Source organism: Drosophila melanogaster, chromosome 3R (assembly GCF_000001215.4).
Source record: "Drosophila melanogaster chromosome 3R".
Taxonomy (NCBI): Eukaryota; Metazoa; Arthropoda; class Insecta; order Diptera; family Drosophilidae; genus Drosophila; species Drosophila melanogaster.
In genome coordinates this window covers 28,304,952-28,316,254 of record NT_033777.3, presented here as the reverse complement: position 1 = coordinate 28,316,254, position 11,303 = coordinate 28,304,952, and positions in this window count along the sequence as shown.

Genomic DNA, 11,303 nt, shown 5'->3' with positions numbered 1-11,303 from the left:
ATGGCGTTCTTTGAATGTATTGAAAATTAAACACGTACGAAATGAAGCTGGCCATTTTTATTCGTCATTTAATTATTTACCTGTGCCGGATTAATATGGGTAATTAATATCTGTATATCGGGTATCAAATATTTTCCGCAATAAATTTCTATGTTTCACTTGCCCAATTAGCCGAGCTTTTCGCTTAGGAGTAGGTCGCAAATTCGAGGATCTGTGCCGGAATGCAATTCCATTAATTCTGGCTCAACTCCGCTCTGTTTGGGTCTACTCAAACTATTTGCATGGCCATTATGTAGCCCACGCACTTGGCAGGACCTTAATGGGTTGGGCTTACACAGCAATTACATTTCATTTGAAATGCACTACACAAGTACAACCCGCACCCACTCCAAAACCTGACAAATTGTCACAAAGCTGGCCGAGGACCAACATTGAAATTGTTGTCTGTTCAGTTGAGTGCCAATAAACAGGAAACGGAAGTGCGTCAGCGGTACTCTCCAGTGCTCGGTTATTTATTAAACGTCAGGCTGGCCAGGATCAATTGCCTCCACAAAGATACACACAGACACACGCAGGCAGTGCAATTAGATGTATACAAACGTATTTTTTTATGAACGCACAAGCATTTATCTGACGGAGGTATTGAGCAAGCTAGAAATGTCCTTAAAGGCATTGGCAGTGGGCGGCTAAAGGACAATTAGATAAATACCAAGACACGCACAGCCACTAGCTCCTGTCGTCTGCTGCCTTTTTTCGTTGTTGTTTCCCAAACCCCTCGTCGTACCTATTTGCTTTGTTTTTTCTGCCCCGTTGGCATTTTTGTACACTCTGTGACCCCAGGACCTTTGCTTCTTGGCCAGTCAGTTAAGCTGCCATTGTGGCCATCCTTTGTGTGTGCTGTGTCCTGTCAGAGGAGCATGGGGAGCACGGAGACCACTGTTGTTGTCCGATAGTTGTAATTGGCCAACTAAAATCATGTGACAAATTAACAGCGCAGAATTTATTGCCTGCCCGCCGCCTTAAGCTGTTGATGAAGAAATATTGTGTGCGTTCGTTTGCTTCGGTCTTATCCTGCGACTTTGCTCCGCAGGCATGAGACAGCATTTTGCGATAGCAGGCGGGTTTAGGTATAGCTTGGCTATAAGGACCAACCACAAGGACTTGACTGAGTGTCGAAGACATTGGCAACTCCAATCGGTTGCCTTGCTTACCTGTGGCAATTAAATTGAAAGCCGTCCATTGTGTGTGCGTGTATGCGTGTGTGGGGTGTGTGTATAATGTATCTAATGGAAATCGCCCCGGTGAATTTGTGGCCACTTCCCTGTCCCAGCTAAGCTGGCAATTAGGATGCGATGTGTGATCGTTCGACTTCTGCTCAATGGGATTCAAAACCTTTTATTTGAAATGTGCCGACGCAGAGAATATATCAGGATTTTAACTTCATTTTTAGCTTGAACCACAATTTCGTTTAAAAATACTATGAGGTTACTTTTTGGCATACTTCTACAGTCCTGATTATATACTTCCTAATTTTCTGCCAATTTTTAAATGTATCTGAGCCCTGGAATTGTTATCCGGAGCGGCTGTGTTGTTGTTTGCTGATGCCGTCGTTGTTGCGGCTCAAAACATTAATTAATGCGCCTGCAGCCAAACGACGCCATTTTGTATGAGTCGCTAGGCAAAGACACACATTACTCACACACACACACACACACACAAATACGGCCGGAATAGTACGGCAAAAGTACAACAGACTCCGTCCGGATAGGTGGTGGGCGGCGGTGAGGGCGTGGCCGGAAAGACACCTGCAGGCGACACTGGAATGCGCTGGGCCATGCAAAATGCGTCCATGTCTTATGAACAATGAATTTTAGATGTGCCGCCTCTCTTCATCTACGTGAGTGCATGCATCTGTGTGTGTGTTTGACCAAAAAACATGCCGCCATCACACACACATTTGCACCTGTGCAAGCAAACATGTTTTCCTCGGATGCCAAATGCCGCTGGCCAGCGGAAAGGAGATGGCTAGTTCCAAAGTTGGGTAGCCGGATGACCAGCGGCCAAAACGAGAGCAAGCAACAAGGACACGGCAGGAGCAAAACTAAGAGCGACATGTTTTTCCATGGGCGAATGGGAAAATTTGGCCGAACAACAACAGCAGGAGCAGCAGCAGGATAAGGAAAGGACCTAGGGGTTTTGGAATCCTGCGGTAAATGGTAGCGTGACAGAATTGAAAAAAAAATTTAAAATGTTATAAGAGCAATAACTATAAATATATATTTAGGCTAAACTTTAATGGCTAAAGCTTAAAGTTTTATTATATATAAGTATTAAGGTTGTAATTAAGTAACTTGTCGCCTTTATTGAGTGGAATGCTCATCTCTAGTTTGCTGGTTAAGTGAGAGCAACAGCCGCCGCAATTAAACACACAAAAGCTGCACCGCTGCGAGCATTTCCGGTTGTACCCTTTCAACAACTCCGCTCCGTCCACTTCCGCTGTCGTTGTGCAATTAAATTAAAATGGCCGGCGGGCAAGGGCGTACGCGGAGACACCTAACCAATCCAAAAATATGATAAAACGAAGTTCGCCAAAGGATCTATGGACTGGACTACGAACAGAGCGGCAAATTGAAGGCGCTAATGGCGCTGATTTGGCGCATTTTAATTAACCCTTGGCTGACGAACAACGTCGCAACTGCGTGGCCGACTGATTTGCAAATAGCCAGGCGGCCAGGCTGCTCCTTGAATATCCTTCAGCGGCAATAGCCATGGCAATAGCAATAGCAACAACGACAACGTTGCATTTGTAATGAGAGTGGTGCTTGAGCAAAATGGAAAATTTATTGCGCTGACAGTTATGGGCCCATAACAATAATAAAAACAGCAGCTGCATCGGCGGAGGCAGCGCGTCGGTGGCACCAACAAGGATCCATTCTGGCTTGCCCTTTGCCACGGCGACAGCGGCTTCGTCCTGGCGTTGATGATGATGGCAATGATGGCGTTGATAGCCCAACGAGATGCTACTTCAAACTCGACTTCAATTGCTATGCCAGCAAGCCATCCGGCCAGCCAGCCGCCCAACCATGCAGCCATTCTGCCAGCAAAGGACACTCATTGGTTTGCCTGCCATCCAGCCGTGCTGCCATCCTAGTTGTCCCTCTATTTTGCACCGACAGAAAATATGGACATAACCATTGTCATTAATGTGGCACGCGTATTGTGGAGAAGTAAACTATATTAAAACTAGTAAACTATTAAAAAGGTATGCAAAAAATGATAAATAACACTTTTAGGAATGACTTTTTTTTTATTTTCAGAGGAGTCATATTTACACCACTGCCTTCGTACAGTGTATTCCCGCTAAGTGCGCTGCCTCCGAGTGCAGTGTTTCGGTGTTTTTTTCCCCTTTTGTGCCCTGCTCATCAGCGTCGCATTTGGTTAATGGCAAAAAAAGAGCCGCCTGTCATAAATGTGTAGCTGCGATGGCTGGCTTTCAACGCTGGCGCGTCTATATTGACGGCCATGCAAAATAGATGTTCTGATTTGTCCCCTGGCCGCGTATTGAGTATACGCAGTGTGGCCGCATTAAAGCCGCTTGACCTGACTCGCCAGCTTGAGGCGGGCTTTAAGCCGACGAGGCATGCCACAAGACACGTACCGGGCGTCTAAAAGTGCAAACAGTCTGGCTATTTATGCACAACAAAATGCCACGAATAGTTGCCGGCAACAAAAGGTGGAACCTGGGTCATCATGACCTGATGCATACTCTAAAGTCAGCTGAAGAACTTATTTGCCTAGAAAATCTTTTACAAAATTGATTAAGCATAACCATAAGTTGAACATTTTGTGCGACTTAAATTTTATTGCAATCAATTAAGTGGCAGAACATTGTTCATTCGTTTTTAAATTTTGTATACCTCAGCACGGATTCGTTTGCTCCACACAAACGGTATCCTCCACCATATAGTATTTTAAACATTTTTATTGTGCAACCTAATGGCCATTTTGTTGTTTGCTCCGGCTGCTTTGATACGAGCAGCTCACACATGCACGTGTGTTGGGAGGGGCTGGTGGGGGGAGTGTTCTTTATGCCACAGAATTGTTTCACTAATGCACAATTCTCGTCTCGAAAAGAGGTAAACTAGCCCCAGCTTAGCCCCCCAATTGAATCCATGAGTGGTGCATTCGTGGCGGGTATGCAACGCATCTAAAGTCGGCTACTTTAAGATTTTCAAACATGCTCGGGCTTACAATAAGCATATTTACACATTTCGCCTCTTGATATGCGCACTCATTTATGTATTGGTCTGTGTTTATTGCTGCAGGATCTTGAGAATCCTTTCGTGAATCTTCGCCACGTCCTGGCAATTGCTCATAAATAGCCAACTGGAGAAACCCGGAACAGAAGAAAGCCATGGCTGCGGGGCAGCAAATTGTGAATTATAGTTTCCTTTAAATAAATTTCTTGTGCTTCGCTTTTTCCGTTAGCTGTTCTTTAATTTTATTTATTTTCCTGTGCGTTGCGACAGTCTCGCAGAATTTACGAGTTCGCCTAATTGCATGCGACAATAAATTGTCCAACTGCTAAAAATTATGAGCACAATTTTTCGCACTGTATTTCGGTAGCTAGCTGCTTTTTTCAGGACTTTTGGATTTTTTTTTCCCCAAAGGTCAGTCCGCGTCGACATCCGACATTTTTGGCCTCTTGCTGTGATTTTATTTATGCACCATAATAGTGGATAAAGTGCAGCCTGGTCGGCATCAAAACGGATATTAAGCGAGAGATTCACGATTCAGGATTCACGGCTAAAAAGTATTAAATTTGCATTGGTGTCCGAATTCAATCATATTTCGTCATATCCTCTTGCTGTTGAGCGTTAAATTTTGTTATATTTTAATTGCAATTACCAAATTATACGAATTTTTCTTCGCATGCAAATATTCTCATCAACGCTTTCCTGGTAACTTATTAATTTTGAATATAGTTTACAGAATTCAGGAAACCGAATTAACTTGCCAAATGGCGTGGAAAGTCAATAAACATCTATCTGATATGTAAATTCAACAAACGAACGGAGGCTCTTTGGATTTATTGCGAGTTTTATTAAGCTCTAGCGTTGAAATTGCAATTTAAATGAATTACCCAATCATTTGTAAGACTTTTCGCAAAAGGCACAAAAGTTAATTAATGCCAATTTATGGAGAACTACATTTTCATTTAATAATATTTGTGTTTCATCAAGGTTGTGGGCTAAAGAATAAAGTTACAGCTAAGCTGCATTTATACTTTATTCCTAGAAACGTCAGAAAACTAAGTTGTAAGTTAGAAACTTGGTTGGCTTCTACACTGTTTGATCAACTCATTCCGAACACGTTCTTCATTTCCCGTGGATGTCGCCGCTAAATATTCCGGGAGCTCTCACGCTTCGCTTCCGTCCACCACATGCTCCAGTGCATCCCAAACTGTCGCTGCGTATTTGCATTTACAAATACAAAAGTTTGCAACCTCTGCACTGTGGCCTGCCTGTATCCTTTATCCTTCGGCTCGATAAACTTATCCCCTCGAAATGTTTGTCACACGTTTAAATGTCAAGTACGCGAATGCTAAAGACAATTTCTAAGCAAATCGCTCCAAATGCAATGCCAGCCACATAAAAATGTCAAAGTTTTGTCGAGCGCCCCGCAAATCTCGACTTCCGCCGAATCGCTCCTTTTGTGAGAAATGCAAATTTTATCATTCGCTGGAACTAACTTTTACAATTTCATTATGTTTCATTTGCATCACGGCGTTGCATGCAAATGCGCCCCGCCTTTCTGTGCGTGTAACCAAGCCGAAACTACATATCCGTAATGATGCAGGTTGAAGGTTCCGTCGAGATAGCAGCTCCAACTTGTGATTAACCAAAATACCTCGGGTTATCTTTGCAGTGGAGAAATAGAGAGAAAATCTCAAACTATACCATAAACTTTCCTGATGTATTGTAATAATAGAGCCACTTAGTCAAATAGTTCATAATTATATGGGTCTTTCTTGGAAGACGAGATACCTGTGATACCAAGAATCTTTTATTTTGGGTGTATAACTTATTAGTTTCTAATGTGTGTCAAAGATAATGACGAAGAACTTCTCCTAAAATTTTCTTTTCTTTTTTACATTTTTTTGCGGGTCAGGTGCTTGAGTGCTGGGACCCTTTTATTTGTTTTGACTGGAACCTTGGGCCTTTAAATGGGCTCGAAACTTTTAGCCAGTCCAAGGTTGCCTCGGATGTGTGTAGGTGTGGGCTTGTGCTTTGAGGACTGAGGCAGCATGTAATATAATTAACATTAACAGTTGTTGCGATTTGTTGGAGCGGCAATGCACATTTACCTAATGGCAAACTTTGTCTCAGTGCCGGGCCCGTTTTCTACGGAGATTACTGGCACGCCGGGATTAAAAATTCCCTTTCAAGTGTTGTGGCAAGGACATCCTAATGAGCCCCAGGACCTTATCACCCTCCCCCCACCCCCTTCGCCACCACACTCCCCCACTCCACCACTCGCACTCTGGGTAGCAAATTAACATATGCTTTTTGCGTGGCGCTGGCAGAAAGAAGATTTCTTATTCTATTAGCCGACAGCACTGGCAATAATTTAATTGGACCATGCGCACTGCGTGTATCCACAAGATACGAAATGAAAAAGGGGGCCAAAAGGGAGAGTCTACGGCAATTTTTCTTCGTTTCACCTAGCGCCTAATGAGAACGTAGTGCCAGGACATTCGCTCCTGGCAAAAGGACACTAAAAACGCATAAGCTACGAAACTTTTTGAGTTGCGACTTGCTGCCGGAACATTGTTGCTGTATATGGACGGTGTTAATTAAAAGGCAAAACTCATGACACAAACGGAATTTGCGGCGCTCGAGGTGCCGCTGCAAATGAATCGTATATACTATATGTAGATGAACGAATCCTGGGCGAGTTCAGATAGCATTTGTCGCGTAATGTGCATGAATAATAATTTCCATTAAGATTGTCCTCGAAAACTTGCGGTGCCTTTTACTTAAGTTAATGTAGATAGCTTCCTTTCGCTTTCACTGGAAAATTAATGTTTCTTTCTCCAGCTAAATAGAATGAGAATTGATTTTGATTTGAACAGTTGTGCCCTCATAAAAACTAGCTTCCTTTGCAACCATTGAAAAATGTTTTCAAAATTTCATATACTCAATAATTTGGCTGCTGTTTTCTTGCTGTGTATGCTCCCAAAGAAATGCGACGACTTGAAGTTAATTTGTGTAGCTGCTGGAAACCTCTTAAGCTCTTTCTAGCACTATCTCCATTGTAAATTCCGTCTTTCACACCTGTTACACGCAATTATCTCAACCACGGGCCAAGAAGAAACTCCGGGCCCTTTGGGCCATGTCCTCGGTTCCTGTCCCTCCGATGGAGTTACCATTCCCATCCCTTTCGTGGGGTGGAAAATGAGTTTCGGATTAGAGGACAACCCCCCGTATTACCTCGTCACTCCCACACTCCTTCCTCGCCAGTCATCAGGCAGTCAAAGCGCAGTGTAAGTAGCTTGGGCTAAGTGCCACCAGCAGCACCACTATCGCCACCCGGGGCTGGCACCACCAGCACCAGCAGTACACTCAGAGAAATATGCTGTTTCAACATGAGAGTTAATTGAATTACTTCTAATATGGTAGTTTAAAGAGGTGATCATTTCCTGTTTGTACTTCCTTCTCAGTTTGATTTTTTTGATATGCTGACCATTTTGGAGAATGAATTCCTTTTTGCTTTGGTCGCATGAACCGAACTAAGCCGCATTTTCTCTCCGTGCAGCATTACCCGTTGAGTGGAGCACGCACTGATTGCCAGTGAAATGCATGTGAAATTAACCTCGTGCGCTGCTCGGTTTAATTTGCACTCGATGGCTGGCAGTGGGCGGCAGCGGAAAAGCGAAAAAAGTTTTGCATTGGGGTTGCATGCCAATGGAGGCGACACGCCGGCGTCCCAAATGTAATTTTCCCTTTGCTCATTTGCTGCCTGACTGGCTGATGGCTGGCGACGAAGACACGGCCATGGTCGGGCCAACTGCACCACTCAGAGCACCACTCACTCAGCCCGTCACCCACTCATCCACCCATCCCGCCATCCACCAATCCACCCATCCATTCACTCACCCACTCAGTTGGCCACGCGTCAAGTTGCGTAGTTGCGACGGAAAGTGTTGAGCAAGTTGTCAAATGGTCTGTGATGGCTGATGGAGCAGTGGAGGATCTGGCTGACTAATAATTGCGGAAGGGTGGAGCACTCTGTGGCAAAAGGTCGCTCTGAATACTAGCCGTATGTACTACTCTTCAACTTTATGTAGAATTTACAAGAATGAATATCTTAGTAAAGGTTTAAAATGAGTATTTGTTTTAAAAACGAGACAAATTGGCAACTCGTTCGAGGCGTGGTTTAATTTATTATAAGTCGACATGGATTTGAAACGGATTTAAGAGCACTCAATTACCATTGCCAACGCATCTGCAAACATTGATAAGCCGCTTAACTGGCCATACTTTTCTCACAATTTATGGCTCGGATGCGCGTGCACACATAAAAGTGCGGTTCGCTTATAATGAATGCTTAATAAGCATTTGTCGAATACATAAGCAATGTCCATTAAAATTGATTTCATTTGCTATGCAATTTACAATTCATCTTCTGCTATAAAACGCAGCCAGGCAGCAGAATTTCGCGGCACTTATCCGCACCATCCAAACCAACCAAAGCATTCGAAATCATTCGAAAGCAACCCGTTCAAAACTCAACCCACAAGTGCGGACTTCGCATAAACTATTCATTTCAGTTCGATAACAAAGCCAGTGCCAAAGCCCCAAGCAGCCCATATGTGTTCATTCCATTGAGTTATTCGCCGCATTAACGAAATCAACATTTAAATTGCAAATTGTGTGCATTTTGATTGAAAAATGCCGCGTTGACGACCCCGCCTCGGATCACAGATAGACCAAAGGAGGTGGAGATTCGGTTCGGTTTGGTTTTGTTTCACTGTACTCGCTGGCAGCTGCTGTCTTCACACATCCACAACCACCCGCATGCAATTTGCTGCTCTTTTGTGCAATAAAAATAACACACAACCAACGAACATTTCATGCGCATTAATGTGCGACATTTGAGAAATGGGCTCTGGACTCTCAAACTCTTCCTTTCATCTGAGTGGAGCATACACGTATTATTTTGTTTCATTACAGGGTATTTGTTAAGTACTTGGATGTATTCCCTTTGATGGAAGATAAGTAACAGTCGAAGGGTAGCAAATAGATCATACGATTTATTTATACTATCATTGTACTATAGAGTATTAAAAATATTTTAATGTATAGTTTATATGTATTATCAATACCATCGTAAGGAATCTGGCTAAAATGCTAGGTATTTTTTATTCGTATCGCAGTCTACCTTTAATATTTTTGCATACCGGAAAAGTGCAATAAAAATGCAAAAGCGAATGCGAATTGATTGAACAGAATCGGACAGGACATATACTTACATTCAGTCACGCACCATGGTTAATGGAGAGGGGTATGTTCGGGGAGGGGAAGGCCCAAGCAAAAGGGGGAAAACGAGAAAATTATTCATTAACACATGCGTAAAATGCGAAAGGAGCATTGCCATAAATAAATAATTGATAAATTGCAGATGAATTTTCATATTTAATGATGTTTAAGTGAGTGGGGCCTGCAAATGCCAGTTTTGTTCGCATCTGGGTGTGCAATAATATTATGTTAAAATATACGATTACAATTCGGAGTTCGGTTTCCTTTACTTCACGTTTTTACGACTCCAGTTGCCTGCGATGTCGCACAAGAGTGCGGCGTATGAAAATTGATTGTTGCTTTATTTATGGCCTCGCACTCGCAGAGTAGACATAAAAAATTAAGACGAACATAAAATGCAATCATGCAGCTCGGTCTGGATAAAAATCTAGCTGCCTTCGCTACATCCCAAATACGTTTAGTCCATTCGTCTGATTTGGTTTTACGTGCGTCGGGAGACTTTGCACGTTCTCCTCAGGGTTGTCATAAAGCGAAACTAAGAAAAAAAAATTAAAAATATGTAACATTAAACTAGCTCAAGTTCAATAATCATACTCTTAAAACTATGCTTAATTTTGAATAAAACATGAAAGTATTATATTCATTTTCAATGCGAAACTTGACAACCCTGAGTCCGGCCTGAAAGGGCGACATTGAGGTCGCTACATGCCTCTTTGGGTCGTGTAATAAAAGGCATAAAACTTTGCCTCTAACGAGCATCGTTTTTACGATCCTACTGTTTGACATCGAACCGAAAAAAATGTGTACTGATATGCAGGAATTGGAAGGAGCTCCCTTTGGAATCCTTGCAGCCTGACAAATGTTAAGCAAAATGAACCCTTAATGATTTGTAATGTGTGCTGGTTTTAAAGTGCCTAAAGAGCAACACATAAAAGGGGTTAACTTGATGGGAGCTTCACTAAATTTAAACCAGATAATTGATCATTGCAACCTAATTAATGCCATCAAACATGATTACATAAATGTCGACAATAATTTATGGACATCAATGAATTCAGCGAACGGAAATGCAAAGAGAGCAAGTTGGTGGAATATTTAATGCTGTTAATAAAGAAATATGGCTATAACCTATGCTAACTTTTATGTTCGCTTAAACTATTTAAACACAATTTTTTCCATTCTACATATTTGTATTGCTCAGCAAAGTGTTCATGCCGCACTGCCAAAGTGTAGACGGTTTATTAGGTTTTGAATTTAGTCAGACACAAAGCAGCTCCATTGTTCCACTCGACTGAGATAATCTTCATCCAACTGCAGGCACTTCAGCCTCGAATGCCCAGCAAAATATGTAATTAAACTTAATGAGTGTAAAATGCTCATGTCCTGGCTCAGACTCGTTCTCGTGCTCAGTTTCAGGAGCTGGCTGCGATTTTGGCAACAGCATCGAATCAAATGCTGTCAAGCAAATCAAGTCATTCATTTGTCAATTAGTTGACAATGGGTCAACTTGAGCTTAACTGCTTCTGCAGGCCAAAACCAAAAAGCAGTTCCGACAAATGCTAGAGCGTAATTGCATTTAAGATTTGCTGAAGTCCAGTCAAGAATTAACTTGGCCTTAGGTCTGCTCCGAGTGGAGTCACATTTTGTAATTTGGTATCGCTGATGAAATGCATTTCATTAATATTTATTTGCCCCAGGCATGTCAAGCAAGACAGCTTGGCTTTGGTTTTCTTCGCTGCCACAGGCCAGTTATTGTGGAAA